The sequence below is a fragment of the Pipistrellus hanaki genome, assembly GCF_964339955.1.
Source record: "Pipistrellus hanaki genome assembly, chromosome: 1".
Lineage (NCBI taxonomy): Eukaryota > Metazoa > Chordata > Mammalia > Chiroptera > Vespertilionidae > Pipistrellus > Pipistrellus hanaki.
Genome location: NC_140503.1, coordinates 190,543,696 through 190,568,858, shown reverse-complemented (window position 1 = coordinate 190,568,858; position 25,163 = coordinate 190,543,696). Strand labels below are relative to the sequence as shown.

Genomic DNA, 25,163 nt, shown 5'->3' with positions numbered 1-25,163 from the left:
TCCACTTAATGATCCCACCAATCCAATAATATAGATATTATTATTATCCCCATTATCTACGAAAGTTTCTCAAAGACATGTAATTCATAAGTTATTCCAGGCAGTTGTGCTGTAGAGTTCATTCTCTTAAATAAAATGGAATTATGATGTAGAAAAGTTTAAAACCAGCTCTCTGATAGCTTTCTTCCTCTAATGCATGCCATTCTCTTTTAGTTCTCCCACTAGATAAGTCTTTCTCAGCTGCTGGCTTATTTCCATCTTCCTGGGGCTGAAATTCTTTCTTTGGGATAAATTCATTGTTTATCAGCTCTTAAAAAAAAAAAAAATATATATATATATATATATATATATATATATATATATATATATATATAATTATTGATTTCAGAGAAGACAGAGGAGGGAGAGAGATGTAGAAAAATCAATGATGAGAGAGAATCACCAATTGACTACTTCCTACACACCTCACATTGGGGATAGAGCCACATCCTTGGCATGTGCCCTGTCTGGAAATTGAACCATGACCTCCTGGTTCATAGATGGACGCTCAACCATTGAGCCACACTGTCTGGGCTATTTCTCAGCTCTTTATGCACCCTCACTACCATCCCTCAGCCAGAGAAAATTTAATAGGTCTTAAGGACATAATAATATCTGCAAAGACTAGCAATTCAAAATAAAAAGCCTTTTATATGCTTAACTATGCAACGACAGGCTGGTCTGAGGCATCTAGATTTTCATTTTTCTGCTGTCTTACATATGCATGTCTTCTAGGGTCACTAAAGAGGTAGCGATAAGAGCAAATGGAGGATGTTCCAATTCACCCTAGAATTTAGAACTGGCTGCAACCTTTAAATGGCATATTCTTGACACCACTTTATATGCAAGACATTGCAAGGGTTACATGAAACAACACTGGCATTTGCTGCTCCTAGGACTAACAGGAAAAAGAAGACAGCATGACACATGGTGTTAAGTGTCATAAAATAGCCTCTGGGAGCTGGGAAATAACATCATTTTGTTCACTAAAGAAATGCTACAATGCACAAGGCCAGAAGCAAAAGTCTAAAGTGACCACCATAAACCTCTAAGACAGCATTCATGAGAAGTTTGAGGAAATGCTATTGAGCAGTTAGGATATTAGAAAAGACTGATTCTCATGGGTAAACTCAGAATGTAGAGACCCCCAGTATATTGGAAACCCAAGAGCAACGTTGTCTTCCCTAAACATTTTGAGGGCAATACATGCTTAAGTGAGTTGAAGATTAAAATAAATTCATCTCTCTCTTTATAAATGTCCTGCACCTCAGGACCTTACATTCACAACAAATGTAAGAACAGCAGTACAAGCAGCTGCCATCAATTAATCAATTAATCATATAAAAAGTAAGTAGGTGGTGTCAGGAGCTGAGGAACTAGCAATGAACAAATCAGAGAAAAATCCCCACCTTCATGGAGTGTATGCTTATGAAATATTTACTTTGTGCTAAACATTATTGAGTTGCATAGACATTTATTACTGATACTAGAGGCTGGATGCATGAAATTCATGCAAGAGGAGGCCTTCTCTCCCCCAGCTGCTGGCACTGGCTTCCCTCTGGCATCGGGCCAGACTTCCCTCACAGCCCCTGCTTCCTCCAGAGGTCATCAAGAAGGAGGTCTGGTATAATTAGCATATTATGCTTTTATTATTACAGATTATTATAGGTTCCTCATAACAACTGAGAGGTGTTTTCTCTTTGGAAAGCACTGCACACTTATAGAATATAAAAGGTGAGGCTTAGAAGGACTAAGTCACTGATCCAGGTCCAGGAACCAGTAACAAGGGAGCTGAGTTGCAGACCCAGGCCTGCCTGATTCCAAAGTCCAGGTGTCTAACACTTTTAAACACTATTTTTGTTACCTCCTACTATACCCGTTTGTGTTCTGTGAATGCCTTAGTCCTCTACCACTAACCTCAGGGTACCAGTGTGGCCTTGTCTCCTCTGCTTTGTCCATGGATCTTTCCACTCCATAATAGACTTGTTTATATTTGTTGATCTATCCAGACATACACAGAATCACAGTAGCCCCACAAGCGCTCCTTTTCTTATATTTCTAATGAGAGCACTTATGAAACCCCAATTTGTAGAAACCTCACTAAAATATCATCATCTAGGCCTATTCAGTTGTCTAACAAAGGATGTTTTCTAGTACTCAGATGGTCTAAGGTGTGTTCTAACAAAGTCCTGCATATTGGTCTAGAGCTCGTCTAAGCCTCCAAGCACAGACATACTTCATAGCTTTATCTGACTTTTATAAGAATGAGGCATACATGGGACATTCACTGTATTAGAAGCTCGATTTCCCTATATGCTTCCAAGTTAGAGATGGTCGAAAGGACCTTCATGTACTTGAAATGCAGAAATACAGCAGGGTTCATTGTTTTGTGAAAGCCCTTTCCCAACCATTTATGGGGACAGACATGCACAGTGTGCTTGCTCTGTGTCCAGTTATCCCTCCAGACTCCCAGCATGCTCTCCCTACACACTTGGCTGTAAATTCATTGATTCAGTAGTGACTCAATGGGCTTCTCCAGAAACTCACCTTTTTTGGCTCTGCATCTATGGCTTCTCTGATTGAGCAGTTGGTGACTCAATCTCTGGTCTAACCCCTTTTCTGGACCTGTGTTTTCCAAAGATTGTGTAAGGTCTACTTCCTATGATAACTCTCTTATTCCAAAACACTCAAACTGACAGTTCACTGATTAAGTCTAGGTGGCTTCACCAACAAAGAAGAATCTTAATTATTAATAAAAGAAAGCAAGATGGCAATTATTTATTTCCAGATATGGAATTCTAAGTAAAAATTGAGACTAAGTCTAAGAAGTATTGACTTTATCTTAAAGAGGTATTTGTAGTCCCATATTCATTGCAGCATTATTCACAATAGCCAAAATTTTGTGTCTCTCAATAGATGAATGAATATATAGATAATGGAATGTTATTCAGCAGTAAAACAAAAAAACAAAGAAACAAAGGAATATTGCCATTCCTGACAACATCAATGCCCTTGAGGGCAAGTGCTAAGTAAAATAAGCCAGACAGATAAAGATAAATACCATAGAGTCACATTTATATTTGGAACCTAATTCCAAATATAATTCATAGAAATAGAGTTGAATGGTGGTTGCCAGGCACTGGGTGGTGGGAAAATGTAGAGGTGTTGGTCTAAGGGTACAAACTTATAATTGTAAGATGAATAAGTTCTGGGGATAATATACAGCATAGTGTCTATAGTTAACAATTGTATTATATACTTGAAAATTACTAAGAGAGTAGACCGTAAATGTCGTGAATACACACACACACACACATACACACACAAACACACACATACGTGCACACACACACAGTAATAATGAAAAAAATTATTGGGAAAGTTAATATACCACATATGACTTGCTATTTTACTGCCTCATATGTTGATGTTAATAAGCAATGGCCTGAAATTGACATGGAAAGGAATGACAAAACAATTTTGCCCCAAATTCTCAGACAAGTTTCATTTTGTATGTAATTCAAAAGATAAAATGTTACTAATAAATATTTTATTATACTCCTTTATTTTCTCATTACCTTAGAACATAAAAAATGGATCAGCTGAAATGAAATGAACCACAAGTTGTTTATGTAACTGTCAGAGGATATGTCAAAATATATTATGATTCCTAGTAAACTGAGAGGAAAAAACATTTATTAGTTGTGGTTTTAAAAGGATGAAAAGAACTGTTGGAGACCACTTTGAAATATACATCCTGCCTCACAGAACTGTGTAATTTATATCAATAATTTATGGTGGTACTAGTTTTTATTTAATGTGTAGATTAGCTTTTATGAGCATTTGGGAATTATTGCAAACTAAATTTCCTACAAAATAAAGCTGTATTTCAGAGTACTTTGCTTTATGCATTTTAAGTCCATTACCAGATGGGTTACTGATCCAATATTCTTAATTTATTAAACCAACTTTTCCTTATTAAACAGTTTAGAATTTATATAAAAATTGAGAACACAGAGAATTCCCTTATTATCAACATTTTATATGATGCATTATTAACCAATATTGACATATTAAATAAGGTATTTAATTTACTCAGATTTTCTTACTTTCAACCCAGTCTCTTCTTGGACCCTATCCAGGACATAATATTACATGTAATTGTCATGCTTCCTTAGGCTCCTCTTGGTTGTGACAGTCCCTAAGACTTTCTTTGATTTTGATTATAGTTTTGGGGAGTTCTGGTCAGGTGTTTTATTGAATGTTCTGTTAGGCCCAGACTTCGTGATCCCTAAGGACCACCAGGGAGCCGTCGGATGCACTAAACAAAAGAGCCTTCACCATGCTAGCATGCGCTCCTCCCACCCACACAGGCAGCATGGCGGAAGAGAGCGAACTTCTCCCAGTCCAGGGGTTTTACTCTGGTTGGTGGTGATGTCACTGCCTCAGCTAACCCTGATTGGTTGGGTGAGGGCTAGGGATAACTCCGCCCTGCGGGGTGGAGTTGGGAGCTCATCCTCGCCCCGCCCTGCCCTCTCAGTTCCTCAATTGGGATTTGTCTGATATTTTTCTTGCAATTGGACTGGGGTTTTGGGTTTTTGTGAGGAAACCACAGAGGTACAGTGTTCCTTTCAGCACATCAAATTAAGGTACACGCTATCAATGCTGCTCATCGCTGTTGATGTTAACCCTGACCATTTGGCTGAGATAGTGTTTGTCTAATTTCTCCACTGTCAAGTCACTCATTATTTTTTTCTCTCTTTCCATACTCTATTATTTGAAAGGAAGTCACTGCATTAGTTTTCTGGGGCTTCCATAATAAAGTACCACCAACTGGCTGTCTTAAACATCATACATGTATTATCTCATGGTTCAGAAGGCAAAAACATCTAAGATCAAGATGTAGGTAGAGTTGGCTCCTTCTGAGGGTGAAGAGGGGGAATCTGCTCTGTGCTTTCTCCAAGCTCCCAGTGGTTTGCTGACATCTTTGGAGTTCTTTGATTTGTATGCACATCACCTAGATCTCTTCCTTCGTAGGCATTCTCCTTGTGCTTATATTGATATCTGTGTCCAAACCTCTCTCTTTTGTAAAGATACTAGATTTATTGGATTAAGGGCCCATGCTACTCCAGTATGGCCTCATCTTAACTAATTATACCTGCAATGACCCTAACCTAAGTAAAGTCAAGTGCTGAGGTACTGCCAGGACTTCACATATGAAGTTTGAGGAGGACACAATTTACCCATTCACAGCTGCTATGTGCAATACACACTTAAAGAAAGGGGAGTTCTTGTCTACCTGATTTATTTATATTAATATGAACTCATTGGCACTTACTTTATGCTTTAGGCTAAAATCCAATGCTACTTCACTTAGTTGTTTAGTTTTGGCCATTTGGAGCTCTTTCATTTGGCTCCTATGTCCTTTTTATTTTTATTTTAATTTATTGATTTTTCACAGAGAGGAAGAGAGAGAGAGATAGAGAGTTAGAAACATCGATGAGAGAGAATCATCGATCAGCTGCCTCTTGCACACCCCCTACTGGTACATGCCCTTGACCGCAACCAAGGTACATGCCCTTGACCAGAATCGAACCCGGGACCTTTCAGTCCACAGGCCGACGCTCTATCCACTGAGCCAAACCGGTTTCGGCTCCTATGTCGTTTTAACATACTCCCATCAATATAGTTTTATTTTTATTAAAACATTTTTTATTACTTCCTTACTTTCTGACATCACAAAATGCTCTAGCCTTATCTTTTATAATTCCAGAAATTATAATATTGATATTTATAATATCAACCCTTCCTTCAAGGATCTGAGGAGCCTGGGTTCTATTCCCTGGAGAACAGAATTAGCAACTGAGATCAGGGCACCAGATGTGCTTATCACTATAGAGCTGTTTATAGGCCCTTTCAGCTGACAAAGCAACCATCCTAGACATGTACACGTATCTACATATTGGGTCGGCAACTAAGTAATTGCGGATTTTTAAAAGAAAATCAAAGACAATTTTTTCATGGAACTAAATAACTTTATTCTGTAATGTATTGCCCATTTTGATCAATGACCTTTTGCCATCTTTCAGGCAGCATCATAATCCCACGTTCAAAAAACTTCTGGTTTTTATTAGCAAAAAACTGAATCAGGTACGATTTGTCATCATCATCATTATTGAAATTTTTACCATTCAAGGAGTTTTGTAAAGATCGAAACAAAAAGTAATCAGATGGTGCAAGGTCAGGACTATATGGTGGATGTGGCAGAACATCCCAACCAAGCTCCATTAATTTTTGCCGAGTGACCAAAGATGTGTGTGGCCTTGCATTGTCATGATGGAATACAACACCTTTTCGATTTGTCAATTCGGGCCGCTTTTCTTCAACTGCATTGTTTAATTTCGTTAGTTGTTCAATGTAGACATCAGAATTGATCGTTCGGTTGGGTGGTAAGAGTTCAAAGTAGACAATTCCTTTGTAATCCCACCAAACTGATAACAAAACCTTCTTTTGATGAATATCAGCTTTTGATGTTGTTTGAGTTGGTTCACCTGGCCTGCTCCACGATCTTTTCCGCTTGATATTGTTGTAAACAACCCATTTTTCATCGCCAGTTATCAGTCGTTTTAAAAATGGATCATTTTCATTACGTTTCTTTAGCAAATCGCAGCTGCTAATGCGTTGCGTTAACTGTGATTCTTTCAGTTCGTGAGGAACCCATGTATCGAGTTTTTGAACATAGCCAAGTTGTTTTAAGTGATTTTCAATGCATGTATGTGATACATGAAGCTTCTCTGCAATCTCACGTGTTGTACTGTGACAGTCTGAATTGATTATTGCTTTGATTAGGGCGTCATCAACTTCAACTGGACGACCAGAGCGTTTTTCATCTTTGAGTGAAAAATCACCAGAACGAAATTTGGCAAACCAATTTTGACACTGCCATTCTTTTAAGGCTTCGTCACCATAAACAGCACATAACTTTTTATGAGCTTGCGATGCGTTTTCCCTTTGCGGAAATAAAAAAGCAAAATATGACGAAAATGTTCCTTTTGATTTTCCATTTTTCAACGAACGCCAAACGAAAACTACAAAACAGATCAAAAAACTTTTTTTTACTGATTAACAGCTGAATAGCCAAATATCAATAACAAAATGTGTTTTACATTTGTACTATGTCTGCAAACCTAAAAATTCAACTGAAGCCATATATGTGTGAAACCCGCAATTACTTAGCTGCCGACCCAATATATTTCCATATTCCAGCTTTTGAATCTATCTTAAGCTACATCAGTTCACATTAATATATCCAATCTAACCCACTACCACGTGGATCATTCTAGCCTCCTCCCCTTGCTTATCTGTAACTTCCCACTACAACAATGAGAAACGTGGCACCTATCACTCACCACTTATTCGGCTTAATTGTTCAATTGAGGTACACATTAATAGCAGGTTTTCATTTACTGTTAATCTACAGAAGTATAAATATTTAGAAACTTATCATAAATATTTAAATATGCAAATATAACACAGAGTAATGACTTACATTTCCCAGGAATAAGCTACAGACTAAATTGGTAAAAATGTAATTTCTTCTCTGGATCACTGTTAATGAGAACAGTACCATTACTGAAGTGGAACTGACTTTTTTTTTTTTACTGTAGTATGTTAAGATGTGCCTTGGGCCTATTAGAGTATTGATAGCAACATCAGCTTCATGTTTTATCAGAGTAGGAAATTATAAAGTTTATATAATCTTCCAATATGTATATGTGTTCCCTCTCTCTACATATGTGTATGCATTCATTACCTCTATGTACATATACACATATACTCTAAATATCCAAACATTTCATTGTGGACATTCCAGAAATGAAATAATTAATGAATTAAGATGACCTAAAATAGAAAATGAGATATAAAGATAGAAACTAAAAGATATTTTCAATGTAGTGAATGTCTTTGATTACAGGAAGGGAAGGAAGCTCCTATGCCTGAGGTTTGTATTGGTAAAATTCCAACTATCTCAGACATATCAAAACATAAAATTTCCTCTTTGTTTTGCAATATTGAATTTTTCCTGTCCTTTATACAATGAATATGCTATAGCATTTATCAGTACTCTTTTTTCTTTTGGTTATAAGTTTAGTTATATGTGCAAAGTCCTGTTTGCTTCAAGGCAAAGAAAAAAAAATCGAGTAAGTATAGGGAAAGCACCAAAATTAAATAAAAAACAAATGGAGTTAATATACAAAATGCATAAATTCTCTGCACTGGTTATCTACAAGTATAACTCAAAGTTTACTATTAGTCACTATTTATCAGACACTTTTTGGCACTGTTTGGAGTCTCTCAGCCTCACTTGTCTCTTGTCCCAGATACCTCTGTGGTGATCAGCTCGGCAAGGATGGGACTACACAGCTACTATTGTATACAGCAGGAATGGCACCAGGTTTTAGACTGGTGGGATCAGACTGGACCTGAGCTCAACAACCTCAGTACTTGAGTTCTGGCTAGGAGAAATAATTTGTAGGAAAAAAAGGGCTTAGGAACAAGTTATAGAGGTAAAGAAAGGGCCCCTTGGAGCTTAGAAATGAGGAAGGTAAAGGTGATGTGTGGGTTGGTGCAGGGGTTCTTGTCCCAGCCTTATGAAGGGTTCAGCAATCTGGAGAAAGGGGCTGATGCATAGATGATTAAGAAGTCCAAAGAGGAAAGATAATTTTTAAAGGCAATGGGAATCAGAGGATCTTCAGCTAAAGGATCTAGAAGACTACCCCTTGACTCAGGACCCTGCTTTTATTAACACAATTTGTCCTAAGGTAAGGTGGAGACATACACCTCAAAGGGTAAGGTTTCAAAGGGTAGTGTTCAGAAGCATTGTCATTTTGGGGAATTGCCTACAGAGGTTCAGGTCTTTAGCCAACAGGAGGCAATAAAATGCCCTGAGCTGTCTGGCAGCAGATAATTCTATTCAGGTTTGGGGGAAGTGTCCTATTCAGGTTTGGGGGAGATGCTTTGTAGCTGTCCCAGATGATTCAGTCCTGCTGACATGCTGGAATTGGCTTCTGGCAGGTTGGGTTGGAGGTGTTATGCCCAGATTTTAAGATCCCCAAAGAACACCAGAGAGCTGAGTCCAATGCAAAAGCAAAGAGCCTTTATTCAAGCTCGAGCCCGGTCTCTCCACCTCTATCAATGCAGCGGCAGGCTACAGAGAGCTCCGAGCTCTGAAAGTATAGCCTTTTTATAGGGCTTAGGGTTGGGTGGTGGGGTGATGCTCGGACCACTGAGTTGGCTGGTTCCAATCGGTGGGGTGAGGGCTAGGGTCCAGTTGCGCTGGGTTACTTCCCTCTGTATTTCTATTGGCTGATTTAAGGGTGGGTGGGTAACTGACACATTCTGTGGTTTTTCTTGGAAAGGGGTCATGTCAGTGATATAATTACACAAGATGGAGGACACAGTGCAGAACGGAGTCAGTCCTGCTGTGCCCTTTCAGAGGAAGGGGTGCACCCATGAGGGGAGCCCACTGGGTCCTCCATCCAATGGGTTTTAAGGGTGGAGATTTTAAGGGAGGTCCTAGGGGAAGATTTCCATAGAATATTCAGCAGCTTCCAAGGTATGTGCTTTCGGGGTTGAGGGTCTCCACTGATTGGTTGGTGCCAGGGCAGGGGTTATTATTCAATGCAGTTGGTCCTGAGGTCTGCTGTGGCATAATTTGTGTGGTTTTGCTGCTTTTCTGAGCCTAGAACTGACATTGTTGAGGGCTAAATGTTATTTTTAGGGAGGACAAAGCCAAGTCATCCAAACCACATGGCCAGTGATATGAAAGGTTAAGGGGTCAAACAGTGATATGCTAGGGGAGGAAAAGTCACCTTGGGAACAAGGTCCTACCTTCCAATTGTCATTGCTTTCTGCCTTGATAACCTTCTGTACCTGGCCCATTGTCTTTGCTCTGCTCACGTCTGTCTAACTTTCCACCACAGTATATCACATGATAGCCTTGGGCCCTGGACCTGAGCCACGGGTCCTCACCTCCCATCCTGTAACTTCTCTTGATATTGCTTTGGGACCTTCACTCTAAAATCTCATCAGTGTCATCCTGGAAGGAATAAGGTAGTCTTTCCCCTTTCAAATTTTAATCCCAATGCCATTTTTCCTTCTACTGCTCTTTTCTTAGCAAACATTTATGCATCTGTGTGATTACTGTGTTATGGGCAAAGCATCAGACAGGAGATGGGAGCCTATCACATGTGGGCCTCTGGGTCTCCCAAAGAGAGAATCTGGCAATTCATTACAACAGTAACAGAGTTGGTAACAGCATTGTTCAAAGCTCCTTTGTTTATCTTGACCATGAAGCTGTGCAGAGCTACAGTTACCTCAGGAGAAAAGCTGGTTGTCCTGGATTGGTCACGGGAGGAGAGATTTAATTTTTTGTTCATTCTCACTGATATGTCTTAGAGGAGAAATCTGCAGATTGCATTTAAATACAAACCCAAACTCATTGTTTTCTGGGCAGGTGTCCTTGAGGGAAGTGCTTTTATGGAGGCATTCACTTCTGATCCCAACTCACATGGAACCCATTCACTTTGTCTCATTTGAAACAAACTGACTGCTTTTAAAAAGCTCATTTCCTGCTAGTACTTCTTGACAATACCCTGATGCAGCAGGGGAGATTGTTAATGCAACTGGAGAACAAAACAAGACAAAAGAGAAGACCATTAAGACTTCCTCCAAAACCATCCAAAGTAAAATTCAGGCTGTGAAACAATGATGCCTCTTTCTATCCAGTAGGGGACTTTATAATTGCTATTCAAGGAAAATGCAATTAAAAAGTGCACCTCTCCTATGGCCTGAAAAAGGTAATTTGCATCTTAACTTGCTACCGCTGTGACCAAGATTTTCAAATCAAATATTAAAAATGAACTTGTCAATTCCAACAGCTTTGTGCTGGGAGCTAAACAGTCATAAATTCACTTTCATTTTGAAATCTATCAAGATACATTTATAAATGAAAGTGTAATGTCCTAAGTCGGTAATGGGTAAATTTTACAATGAATTTTAAATTAGTCTCTCTCTACTCACTCACTAATCCACCTTATTTCCTGTGTGTATTTTTATCTTGATACCAGATTCATGATCTCAGAATCAAACACAATCCACTGTGCTGGTTGAAAGATCTCAGAAGCCTGGTAGTTTGATAGCTCATAAACTTGCTTTTCTCTTTTGTTTCTGAACTACATTAGATATCTTTTAAAAACAATGCAAAAAAAAAAAAAAGAAAAAAAAAAAGAAAAAAAAAAAGAAAAAGAAAAGAAAGAAAGAAACAAATCAGAATTCATTAGACATGCCTGCCTTTGAATGGAGAAATTATGACTTTATCATTCCTTAACAAAATATTCAAGATTGAAATTCAAAAAAATTTTTTTTTTTAATGTAGATACTGTAGGTGAAAAAGTAGGCCACATGATAAACCTGAGAGGCTCAGGAGAAGCCAGCATGACCACCTTCCAAACAGAGACCAAAAGTAACCACATAGGATGGTGTGAAATTAAAACTTCCAAACCAGCCCTCCTTGGTTTGGTTCAGTGGATAGAACATCAGCCTCAGACTGAAGGGTCCCTGATTCAATTCAGGTCAAGGGCACTTACCTCGATTGCAGGCTCAATTCCTGGCCTTAGTGGGGGCATGTGTGGGAGACAACCAATCTATGGGTCTCTCTCACATCAATGCTTCTCTCTCTGTCTCTTCCCGCTCCTTTCCACTCTCTCTAAAAATCAATGGGAAAATATCCTTGGGTGAGGATTAACAACAAGAAAAGAAACACACACACACACACACACACCAAAAACAAACAAACAAAAAAAAAACCTAAAAGCAATTAATGGGAAGTAGTGATGTCCTAGTCTGGTATTTTTGCCTAATAGTGTTCAATCTTTACCTTAACTGAGTCTCTCTGTTGTTGTTTTTTTTTGTTTGTTTGTTTGTTTTTGCATCTATGATAACATATCTTTGGAATATCAAAGTAATTTTCTTTTTTTCTGGACCTCTCAAAGCACAACCACCCTTACCTGAGCAGAGACAACAAATCCCCCCATTATTATGTTAACTATCCTATAACTATAAATGTAAAAGAAGCCTGTGTCTATTCACTTTACTTTTTTTAAAAATATATTTTATTGATTTTTTTTACAGAGAGGAAGGGAGAGAGATAGAGAGCTAGAAACGTCGATGAGAGAGAAACATCAACCAGCTGCCTCTTGCACACCCGCTACTGGGGATGTGCCTGCAACCAATGTACATGTCTCTGACCGGAATCGAACCTGGGACCTTTCAGTCCGCAGACCAACGCTCTACCACTGAGCCAAACCAGTTTCGGCTATTTACTTTACTTTTTATCCAATCCTAGAGATTTCCCCACTTTGCTTTCTCCCTTCTCCCTAATCTATCACCGATGAATTTCATGAACCCCTTCTCTTTTGATTGTAATGCACAAAATAAGGTGCAACACTTGCCCTTTTCCAGAGCATTTTCTCAATCCATTGAGATTTTACTTCCTAGCAGTTGTCATCAGTTTGTCTCAAATAAACTCATAAAAATCCTTATAGGTTTGGAAGTTTCTTACATTGACAATACTGGCTACATATCCTTTGTAAAAACCAGAATTATTTTTTCATGCAACTGGGGAAAAAAAGCCTCACATGAGATTTCCAGGATATGATGTGTAGCTGATTTTCAGCAAGACTAGATTCTGGGGTTCCTTCAGATTCTGTCTCTCCCATCCCTTCTGTTCCATTGGTTTACCAAATGTCCACCAGAAGCCCTGCTCCCATCTGTCAAGCTTACTGGTTTCAGAGGAAGGATAATCTTTCTCAACAGTCTTTGGAGGAAAACACACAGAAAGGCCTGGCTTGGATCACAAGATCATTACTGACCTAATTTGATTAGACCCGAGTAACAGGAATAGTCATATAGCTCCATAAAAACACATGAAATAACTTTCCCCAGAAAAGAAGAGTTTGGCCACTAGAGAAAGGATTGGTTGTCTCCCACCAGTCCAGCATCTATTTTGAAAAGACAAAAATATTGGTCGTTACTACCCTCTATTCCAGTGGTCCCCAACTGGTGGTCTGCAGACCACTGGTAGTCTGTGAGGTCTGAAAGGTTGGTGACAGCCGCCCTATTCACTATTCTCGGTTTCAGTCTCTCCTCACACCCGACGGTAGATTGTATTCTCCTAGATTATAGACTTTACCATGTTGCATTGTAATTACTGTCACATGTCTTTCTTTCATCAAACCCAGAACATCCTAAAGAACAGATGCATTATTATTATTAGGGTTTTCTTATGTTGCATTATTTCATTTTCAGAGTATAATCCAGTATTTGGTATTCAGGAGCTCTTCAACAGATGATCACTCCTTGTACTAAATAATAGCATCCACGAATTTTATTTCCCTTATCTCTATATTTGCACTATTTGGTTTTCTTCTGCCCTTAAAAATACTTTTGTTATATAAATGTAAAAAATACTCAAGCCTTTAAAGAATTTTTGTGAGTTTATTTGAGCCAAACTGTCAACAATTGCCAGGAAGCAGAATCTCAATGGATTGGGATAATGCTCCAGTGAATGGTGGTTTTTCACCTAGTTTTATACCTTATATTAAAGGAGGAGACCTTAAATGGGTTACATGAAATCCATTGGTGATAGATTAGGGAAGTGGGAGAAAGTAAAGTGGGGAAATCTCTGGGATTGGATAAAAAAAAGTAAAATGATACTAGTAGACACATCACTTAGGTGGGTACAGGATAGTTAAGCCAACAATTAACATGGTAACAATAACAGTGAAGGAATCTGTGGTATCTGTCCTGGCACCCAGACATTTGGTTGTGTCCTGAAAGATTTGGAAAAAAGGGAATTACAAATTACCTCAACATTTCAATGATATATTATCATAGATACAAAAAGATAATTAACTTAGTTAAGGTGAAGATCGACATTGTCAGGAAAGATACCAGCCTAGGACGAAACTGCCCACCATGACTGCTTTTAGTTATCGTTTAATTTCAGACCATCCTTTGTAGTTCCTTAGGTCTTTGAGTTTGCAAGAATGCCATGCAGGCCTTCCCTGAGCTTGTCAGGCGAGCATGTGGCCTCATTTATCCAGTTATTGGTGACAGTGGAATTCTTGGGGTACCACTGGGGAGGAATTTCCTGAGTCTCCCATGGGAGGATGGGGTTGCATGGAAAGCGTTATTGATAATGTAAAATTAAGAGAGCTCCCCTCCAACATCCCATCTCCATCAGCCCCACCATGGAAGAAGTCCAATCTTGACTTCAGCAGGGCTGTCAAAGTTTCTGCTCTATATTAAAGGCCAGGCCAGTCCAGCATCTAGCTAGCTTGTGTTCCCAGCTGCAGTCCACTGTGTGTAGGATCTGCATGGCCATGCACTATGTGGCTATTGAAAGCCACATGACTGGCAAGTATGGGTCACGGAACAAGCGAGAGCAAGCAGAAGCAAGGATTTCAAGAGAGAGGTGAACTCTTTGGGGGATTTGATCTCCCAACATTTTGCATGCTTATATTGGCTCTACTCTCCTAGCCCACCCACTGTTCCCCAGGCTAGACTGACAGACAAGCACCTTCCCTACATCACCCTGACTTCACTGTTCATGTGCCCATCTCCCCTTGGTGAGACCCTTCCCCCAATGACCTGCAGGGAATGGACTGGTGGTTCCTTGGGGAGAGCAAAGTTGTAACTTCTGGTGAAACTGCCCTGATGACCTTGCTTATTACGCCTGGCCTTTCCTTTGCTCTTTTCCTGTAAATATTAATAACTAGCTAGTTACGACAATACTTTCTTCTATGTTTTCTTCTATCAATAATTTAAAAAAAAATTTCATCCTGTTCTCAAATCAGTTTCCTGGGAAGCCAAGTGAAAGAGAATATATAAACTTAATAATAATAATAATATCTTTTATCTATAATGGTCACTTTCATGCTTAGGAGAGAATGATCTCTAATGTAATAAAAGAAGCAAAAACATAACAAATTTAATTGTTTTATTCAGGAAGCTCACTAAATACAACTAAAGTCTTTGATTCCTCATTCTCTCAGATTCATGAGAAAACTGTCACTGCACAGGCCCTTCATTTCTTTAATCTGAGCTCTTCTCATTTCTTTCCTTTTGATTCAATGTAGCTTTATCCAGCACCCTGACTCACCCCCTCCTTCTCCCTTGCATGTCCACTCCCTTAATCATTAAGTCCTAGGACAATGAAGTTCAGATCAGCATAAAATAATCTTAGGAAAAAAGCCTCAAGTCTGTTGACCACAGAAACAGAATTTCAAGCAACTAGCGATAACATCTAGGCCTCAGTTGTGTTTACCTCTGGACACAGGAAAGTGCAGTGGCCCCACTGACCACAGACTTAGGAAACCAGACAGAGAGGTGCCATGGCTGACATCAGGACCAGATGTAATGATCAGCTATTCCCTACCCTAGTGCCAATCAATAGAGAACACGACCCTACTCTCTTAGTCCTATATATATAAGCCATCCCCTAGAAACCATACCCTAGGGAGCCAGTTCTGGGATATGCAAATCTGCTGGGGGCAGGGTCAGGCCCTGTGTTCCAAGAGGTCAGGTCTGGAGGGAGGGCAGGGGTGCTATTCCTGGGATCCCCTTCTTGTGAGGATCCTCCTCTTCCCTTTAACCCCTAACCTGTCGATTGGATGAAGGGGGTAGAAAGCAGGTATCCTACATGGATCCCTCCCAGGGCAGGGGAGGGGTGTTTGTATTGGTTTATTTGATTCTTCTTACATGTTCAAGGGGGTGGAAGGGGAGTCGTCTGTCAGACATGGTTTCTTTCTGCTTGCCTGCCCAAATTGTCCCCTGTGATGCCTTTTCCCTTCCTTCCCCGTTGCCCCGAGCTAATGCTCATGAGATCACTAAGGACAAAATTGGGGGCCCATTGTATTGCATGGAGATTGCGCTCCACGGGAACCTGCCTGATCCAGGGAGGGTTGGGGTCATTCACTTTTGGAAAGGCTTGATTTAAATGAAGCCACAGCTTATACAGGCGCTGGTTGAGCCATTTGGGGAGGGTTTATCATCCCTTCTGGCTGTTTCCTTGGAAACCACAAAGTCAAGATAGCAGTGGAACGCTGCATCCCTTTATCTGGAACTCTGATTCTCTAGGCCAGTGTTTCTCAAAGTGTGGTACACGTACCCCCAGGGGTACAGGAAGAGTTTGGTGGAGGTAAGTGTTGCACCGGAGTTTGGTGGGGATATGCACTGCACCGTGCTTAGCTGCGCCTAATTCTACATTCTCATGAGTATGAGGGGTACTCAGTATTACAAAAATTATAGAAGGGGTACACATAAGTCAAAAGTTTGGGAAACACTGCTCTAGGCCAATGACTTAGATGCCCCAGGGAAATGTGTGATGTTCCTTTCTTACTGATATGATGGCACACAGCCACATTTTAGGTAGGCTAGGATTTGGGCTCCTACCCAGGGCCGGCGCAGGGGGCGGGACACAACCTGCTGATCTGGTCATTATGTGATGGCGTAATGGATAATTTGCATATTCCTCTATTATTAGTATAGATTATAGGCCCAAAGTTTGTCTCATCCTAATTAAACCCAATGAGATTAACTTTTTTTTTTTTTTTTTTTTTTTTTTTTTGGCAAGCAACAGTCCAGGTCTTGTCCTAAGCCCTACAGCTCTAGATTGATTTTGGGGCTGTTGGAAGGATGAGGTTACTCCAAAACAGGTATCAGATTAGCACACATATTATGATGAAGAAAAAGACAACTATATTTTCCTAGGCAACCACTATTCTATATCAAACCCTTTTCCATGATTAGACTCATTTTCCTTCAGTTGCTTGTTTTTGTTGTCTGTGCTTTGGTGTCATGTCAATGAAGCCATTGCCAAGACCGATGTCATGAAGCTTTCCTTCATGTTTTCTTCTAGGAGTTTTAAAGTTTTCAGATCATACGTTTAAGTCTTCAATCCCTTTTGAGTTGTTGTGTTGTGTTTGTCTTTTGTATGGACCGAATTTATCTTTTGAATGTGGATATTTAGTTTTCCCAACACCATTTCTTGAAGAGACTATCTATCCTTTTCCCATTGTATATTCTTGACACCATTGTCAAAGATCAGTTGTGGATTTTTCTTTCTTAAGATTGATTTAATTATCCCTGGTGCTTAATTATCCATAAAAAAAATTAGATTTTATTTATTTATTTTTTGGTAAAAAATGTCATTGTAATTTTGATTGGGATTGCATGCTTTGGGTAGTAGAGACATTTTAATAAAATTAAGAATTATAATCTATGAACATGGGATTCCTTTCTATTTGTTTTTAAACAAGCTTAGTAATAGAGATCTTATTTTGTTTATTCATTGCTGTATCCCCCAGGACATAGAACATTGCTTGGTCCATACTATGTGATCAGTAAATGTTCTTTGAATAAGTGAAGGAACCCTATATATGTAACAAGTAATAAAATATATTAGCATCAAAGAACCCATTAATGAGCCAGTGGTGCCCTCTGGTGTTCAAAAGTCATCACTGTAGCCTTTACTTTGAAGTAATTGGCTATTGGGCTCCTCTAGTAGTTCATAGTATAATGTAAATGGAGGTTGTCCCAAAGAGATACAAGTACTGTAAGAGTAATATCTTATAGGTATATATCACTTTACAGTTGTCCAAAGTTTGGGGACTCACAGAGATGTAGCATGGTTCTCCATTAAAACAGAACCATCATAGATATATGAATGATTCTGGCACGTTCAAGAAAGAGTAAGAAAGCTAGTGGGGTTAAGAACTAAATGAGTGATGTAGAAAGAGATTGTTGAGGTTGCAGATATTGTCAAGAGGCCTGAGCTTTATTTATCTCTAATCAAAACCCAAGGTATTTACCCAGCATAAGAGATGTTACAAAAATGACTTAATAAATAAAGTGAGTGGTGGCCAAGACTTGTGAATTAGTTAGAAACACTACAGAAATACTGTCCCTTACATGAATAGCAAGACCAGCAGTCCATTTGGTTCTGATAATTTTTGAATTTTTATTGCCAAAGAGTCTACTATTCATTCACTAATTTGAAAGAATATGGTTGCCCATTACTTACAAGTACATGAGAATACTCCTGTCTCTAGCATGTTGTCACATTTTCTTCTAGAGAAGCTTTCATGCCAAGCATGGGCAAATCTTTTAAAAGGACAGAGAGCTGGATTTCCTTGAGCTTAAGGGAATAAGTTGCACAATTGCCTTAGTCTGGTTTGCTAATAAACACTTGCATGTGTATAGAATGTATTCTAATGATTGCTTTTGATACTTGCAAGATCTCTGGAAGAGAGCTCTTAGCATTTAACTACCTATAAAGATTGAGGCTATGATACCAAAATAAAGCCAGCAATCATGGGGAGCCATGCTGGCTTAGATTAATTCACTGGTTTCTTTGGAAGTCCCCTCCAAATTGTGTTTGAATCTGTTTTCTGTCTTATGTGTTCCACAGTGAAACTGCATATGAATAATAGTATGGTAAGACATGATTTGTTTAATGGAAAAAGCACTGCAATGAACATCAGAAAACAGAGTTCTAGTCCCAATTCTACCATGCCTTGATTGTTTATGTTAATAGGTTAATTCATCTCTCTGGGCCTCTCCTTACATTGATATTGGACTTCTAGCCTCTAGAATTGTGTAAAAGTAAATTTATATTGTTGAAGGCAACTCGTTTATGGTATTGTTATGGTCTCCTAACAGACTGACATAGAACATTACACATGATATATCATCTGGGAGATAAAGGCATTTTAATAGAAAAACCTGTGAGTTAGAAATGAAGCTAAATGCTGTGTGAAGTTGAGTGAGGAACTTTGTTTTGCAAAGATTCAAATTCTTCCTTTTAAAAATAGAGGCAACAGTACCTAGTACCTAATTTATTGGGTTACGGTGAGGATTAGATGATTAAATAAGATAATTAAAGGAAGTGCCTTGTCAACTATAAAAAATTATATAAATATCCTGATCCACCCCACCCATCCTGGGAATCTTCTATTTTAGAGAGACAAATGAGATAACTCCTCACCGATAGTAGCTCTGATCTCCTCAAACCATTCTTGGGCAGGAAATTCCACCCAGGTCTCTCAGACTGAGCAGACAAATACTCCAAAGGCACGTAAACAATGTCCTTCCCCAAATTCTCTGAAGTCAAGTTATAATTGTATATATTTAACATCTACAACGTGATGACATCGTGGAAAGATTACCAAGATCAAGGTTAATTAACAAATTTATCACCTCATATAGTTAACCCTTTTTGTGGTGAGAACATTTAATATCTACTCTCAGCAACTTTCAAATATATAATACACTAATATTAAATGAAGTCAGCAGGTTGTACATAAAATACTTTCAGTTATTGATGAAGATGATAAAGAAAACAGCACAGAAATCACAAAATGTTAGATTAGGAGAAAAATGTTACTTACTTAGAACTCAGGAATAACAAATTAGTGGGTCCTTTGTGTTAATTCCTATGCAATATCTTCCTCCTATTTTAAAATCATGTATTCTTTGAAATTGTGATTTGGTTCTCATTGCACTTTTGACAGGTTTATGTCCAGTGTGATTTAATTAGGAGTCTGTTTTTATTTTGAAAAAAATAATTGAGATAAATATGTGTTCATAACATAGATGAATTTCTCTAGGGTCTTTATTGAAAAGACCTGTTTTGTTGCCAAAGACACCAAAATTTCTGGTTCACTGGTTAGCATAGGAAAATGAATTTATGTGAATGGAAATAGTAGATTAAAATCTTTCTGCTTAACTAATTAGGAACATAACAGAAACTAAACAAGATTACAGAATATTAAGCTGTGTAGAACTAGCTTATCCCTGCATTGTTTAAGAAAATAGGGCAAAGTGTCTCCCTTTTTATTTTAAAATTAATAATGTCTGTTATTTCATTAACCAGTAGTCATTGTGTAATTTTTATTCACTAAAGATTAAAAATTCAGAATATTGTAAAGGATTACTAGTGCATTTGATGTGACAGAAGATGATGGAGCTACTGGGACTTAAAAGTAAAATTTTATCCTATTATTTTAGGAAAAGAAAACTACCTTCAGAAACTGTATTAATTTAGAATTACCATCCAAGAACTTCACATGTATTACATCATTAGTCTTTGATAGCTCAAATGCAGGGGGTATGGGCCAATTATGAAAGAAGGTCAATGAAAGGAGGAAAAGAGATTCAATTATATTGTTGCCTAAATACAAAGAAGAAAAAAAATCTTCAGTCTTAACATATCTGCTATCATTTAAATAGAAAAGTTTTCAATCATATATTTATAGTTTTTATTTTTATATTTTTTTCAGTGCAACATTTTCATATTTAGAATTAGTTGACTGGTCTCAGTTTAGATGATCCTAATTTTGTTGTCAACACCCAAAGCATCATAGTCAGGAGCCAGTTGAACATATGCCTTTTTCTTTCCATCAGGCCTGATCAGGGTGTTGACCTTGGCCACATCAATGTCATAGAGCCTCTTCACAGCCTGTTTGATGTGATGCTTGTTGGCCTTGACATCCACAATGAACACAAGTGTATGATTGTCTTCTATCTTCTTCATGGCTAACTTCATAGTCAGGGGGAACTTGATGATGGCATAGTGGTCAAGCTTGTTTCTCCTGGGTGCGCTCTTCAGAGGATATTTAGGTTGCCTCCGGAGCCTTAGTGTCTTTGGCCTTCGGAAGGTGGGTGATGTGTGGATCTTCTTTATTTTTGTGGCTGCGGATGCCTTTCAATGCTGCTTTCTTTGCCTTCAAAGCCTTTGCTTTGGCTTTGGCTTTGGGAGGGGCAGGGGTTTCCTTCTTAGCTTTAGGCACCTTCTTTGTCATATTTATGATTTTTAATTACAAAAGTAGAACATGCTCTATCTCAAAAAATACAGAAACATATGTAATATTTTGATGTGACAACTTGGCTAGGTTATAGTCCTGAGTTATACATCAAATGCTAACCTAGATGTTGCTTGAAGATATTTTGTAGATCTGATTAAAGTCCATAATCAGTTTAATTTAAAGAAGATTATTCTAGATAGTATGACTGGGTTGGATTCCTTCTGTTGAAAGGTCTTAAAGAGCAGAGCTGAGGCATCCCTGAAGCAGAAGCAGCTTTACCCTCAGATTGCAGCTTTATCATGTGCCTAAGAATTCCAGGTTGCCCTTCCAACATCATGTCCAATAGATTTTGGACTTGCTTTATCAGACCTGACAGCTACATAAACACACTTCTTACAATATATAATGCAGGTTCTGCTCCTTTGGGTGAGTCCTAACTGATATAAATTTTGGTGAGGGGAGAGGAACAGAATTTGAAGGATGGACTTTCTGAATTGGTTCTGGGTTCTCTGGAATTGATTCTCTAGTTGATAGATTTAAAATTACCAAGGACTCTATTTCTATTAGTAAAGAGAGTAAGGATGGTCCATGTGGCAACAGACATATGTAAAATATTACCACTGAATACTCCCAATCAAATAGATATAGAAGGCAAGGTTCTGGGTGAGCATGTATTTGCTATGTTAGGACATTTTAGTCAAACTAATTAGTATAATGGGATTGACTGGTTGCCCTACCTGTGCTGGAACAAATGGAAAAAAAGTAAGAATGAATTCTAGGCTTGAAATTCCCAGCATGAGCCCTGCATAAATCACTTTAAAGCTTCAACATATTTCCTGATAAAACTCGTCTACCCTAGTTTCAGGGCTATGCTTTCTGAGAACCAAACCCAAGAGTCGTATACTGTGGTTGACTAAATTAAATGCAAATTGAATTCCCTCCTAAGGTGCTATTAAATTGAAAGCATTTATTGGAAAGGATTGAATTCCTTAAGATTAGAATGGGTTCATAAAGATAGCTCCTGATAAAGTTGGGGACACTGAACCCCTACATTTTGCCAAGTCTTTTTTAATCAGGAAAAACAGTCCTTTCATCTTTGCCTAAAAAATTACAGTGGCCTCCCTGAAGCAATTGTCTGACAAGTCCCTATTTAATCTCTGAAGGATGTGCTGTTTAATCCCTTTTGGATTCTAAACCTATCATTGGATTTAGTTCACAGAAGGCCCCAAAGGGTGAGGTAGAGATTTTAACCCAAGAGGAGGTTCACTATACACTGAAAGAACTGTATTATTATTTTTTTTTCTGGGTCAATTTATAGAGACAGAAATCTTGGTAATGTGTGTGAGAATGGATCTTAAAGGTTTGGGATAATTGTGGAAGAATATGTTGTTGGAGTAGGATAATTTTACTGATATGGGATCAATTATGAGAGATTCTGGATTCAAGTGTTAGCTTCAGGGGATGGAATAAGCTTTAACCATTTGGCTGATTGATTGAAATGTGGACTAGAGAACAGCTTTACTAAATGTATTTGAAATGCCAGCTATACTTCAGAATAGGGTTGAAGAATATCCAGCCTGTGAGCCACATAAGCCCACAAAATTATTTGGTTTGGTCATGCCCAGGCAATTGCAGGTGGAATTCCAAATTCAATAAATCTAGGAGCTTTTTTTCATAGCAACATAAATTTATATTAAGGGAACAGCATTAAATGAATAGTGTTACAAATATCCAAATGACCCTTGGCAGAAAAAAGGTTTTCCACTCCTGCTTTAGAGAAAGGTTTCCAAAGGCTTAAGAAGCCTGGAATGTTAGAGTGTTTGTATCAGGTAAGTCCCTGATTCGGCACCTTGCCCAGTATTCTAAGTGCTAGTGCCTCCTTTCTTTCCTAGTATAAAATAGGCATCTTCTCAGATAACAGTGACATAAAAATAGAAATCAACTACAATAAAAACAATAAAAAAAATCAAACATGGAGACTAAATAACATGCTATTAAACAATGACTGAGTTAACAGAGAGATCAAAGAATAAATAAAAAACATCATGGCAACAAATGACAATGAAAACACAACAATCCAAAATCTATGGGACACAGTGAAAGCAGTCTTAGAGAAGTTCATAGCTCTACAAGCCTACTGCAAAAAACAAGAAACAATGGTAATAAATTACCTAACCCTACAACTCAAAGAGTTAGAAAGAGATCAACAAGAAAAGCCCAGTGTAAGCAGAAAGAAGGAAATAATAAAGATCAGAGTAGAGATAAATGACATAGAGACCAATAAAACAATACAAAAGATCAACAAAACCAAGAGCTGGTTCTTTGAAAGGATAAGAAAAATTGATGAACCTCTAGTCAGGTTCACCAAGAAGCAAAGAGAGAGGACCCAAATAAACAAAATCAGAAATGAAAGAGGACAAAATAGGCTGTTATTATGTTAATTAAATGTAGAAACAAAACCATTTTCAAAGTCTAATTACAGACATACTAATAGTATCAGCCTTTGTATGTGAGCATGAATATGCTTTAGATCTGAAAACTATATAAACAGGTATATATTCATGACACATTATTTACATATCTGTTGAGAGGTTGTGACTCTGGTTGACCTGTAAGCAGGGCCTAGGTAGTCGAATCTCCTCTCCCCACCACTGTCCTTGGTATGTATGTTCTTCCCACTGCTCCAACAGTAGGAGCTGTTTCAAGGATGCAGCATTGAGAGAGCAATGTGTTGCTGAGAAAATTTGGACTGAATACATGATTGTACCCAGGTAAGGCCTCTGTATAAATGTTTAAGATTCCGGCAGGTGGGCACCAGTCATGCAGTCACCTAGACAACCCTTGTATGTAAGTTCACTTACTTATTAAACTGGTCACCTACCAACCTGGAGTGCTCCTCCTCTGTCTTTGGTCTTTTGTTTCCCTCTGTGTATGGGGCCCAGATTTCAAATCAATAATATTATTAACTTGGGAAGGCTGACCCCTCTTTCAATTCAGATATTGTTTTCAAAAATCCTGTATTTGATAACCAAAAGAGATTTCAAGTTGCTTTAACAAACTAATAAATAAAATCTCAAGAATGTCTCACAAACTTATTGTATATATAAAATTAATGTTAACAATTTTATTTAACCTTTATAAAATATAAATGCACATATATGTAAATATATTTGCAGATATATACCAATGTATATGTGCAAGAGTATAATACTCTAGTAAAATACTCTGTATTTTTGTTCTCTCTGATTTAGAGAGAATTATTTCCATAAGAATTTTCTTCTTCTTTTTTTTTTTTAATAAAAAAATATTTACGCCTGGCTTTCGAGTAGTTAAAGTCAGTTGGAGGCCTTGGGAAGTAAATTAGTCATTCTTTAAAAAACAAGACAGTCACTGTTGGTATTAAAAAGTTCCATAAAATAAAGCACGTTTTAGAATTATGCAAATGATTTGAGCAGGCTTGCTCCCTAGGTTCACATAATTTATAGCACTATCTGAAACTAAGATCAATCTGTTTATTAAAAACTTTAGTTGTTATAAATCAGTCTGCTTAAACATATTCCCTTTTTTGTAATTGGAAATGTAAGTGACACAAGTGCTAGTTTATCAGACCAGTAAACCAGTATAGAAAGCTTAGAAAGTTTCAATTAGTTAGGTTTTCTATAAAGAAATTAATCAAAGTCTTGGATAAATTGGATTATTTCCTAGTATTGTTTTAACATTGTATTATTTTTACATTCTGATAAAATCAAAGAGAAAGCATATTATCTGGCCAGGATAATTTCAAAGAATTCAACTTGATTAAATGTATTAATTAAATTTCTGTCTTGTTAGATAAGTATACTAATTATTGAAATGTATTAAATAACTTAAAAGCAATGGATATCTTCATAGTCCTTATTTTGAAAACTTATAAAGCCATTAAACTAATTCAAACAAAAAGCCCATCACTTTTACAGCATAATATGTTTCCCTTTAAATAATGAGCATATTTAAAGCATAAAAATTATTTTTTCCTTTGGAAATTTTCAGTTATAAAATCTTAAATTTATATATGCCCTATTTAATCTCTATACATTCCTGTAAGTTTCAAGAGATCTAAGAGGCTGATTTGTTAATTTTCACCCCTTTTATGTCAGACTTATTTGGGCGGGTATATTTCCAGAGTATTATACATGACGTATTTTATAACCAACTGAA

At 37.8% G+C, this 25,163-nt stretch overlaps 1 pseudogene across 1 annotated transcript; it reads right to left on the bottom strand.

Moving 5' to 3' along the window:
* Positions 1-20,482: 20,482 nt before the first annotated feature.
* Positions 20,483-20,963, bottom strand: LOC311621373 (large ribosomal subunit protein uL23-like; annotated as a pseudogene). Its single transcript has one exon. The product of its transcript is annotated as a large ribosomal subunit protein uL23-like (transcript).
* Between the last annotated feature and the right edge of the window lie 4,200 nt (positions 20,964-25,163).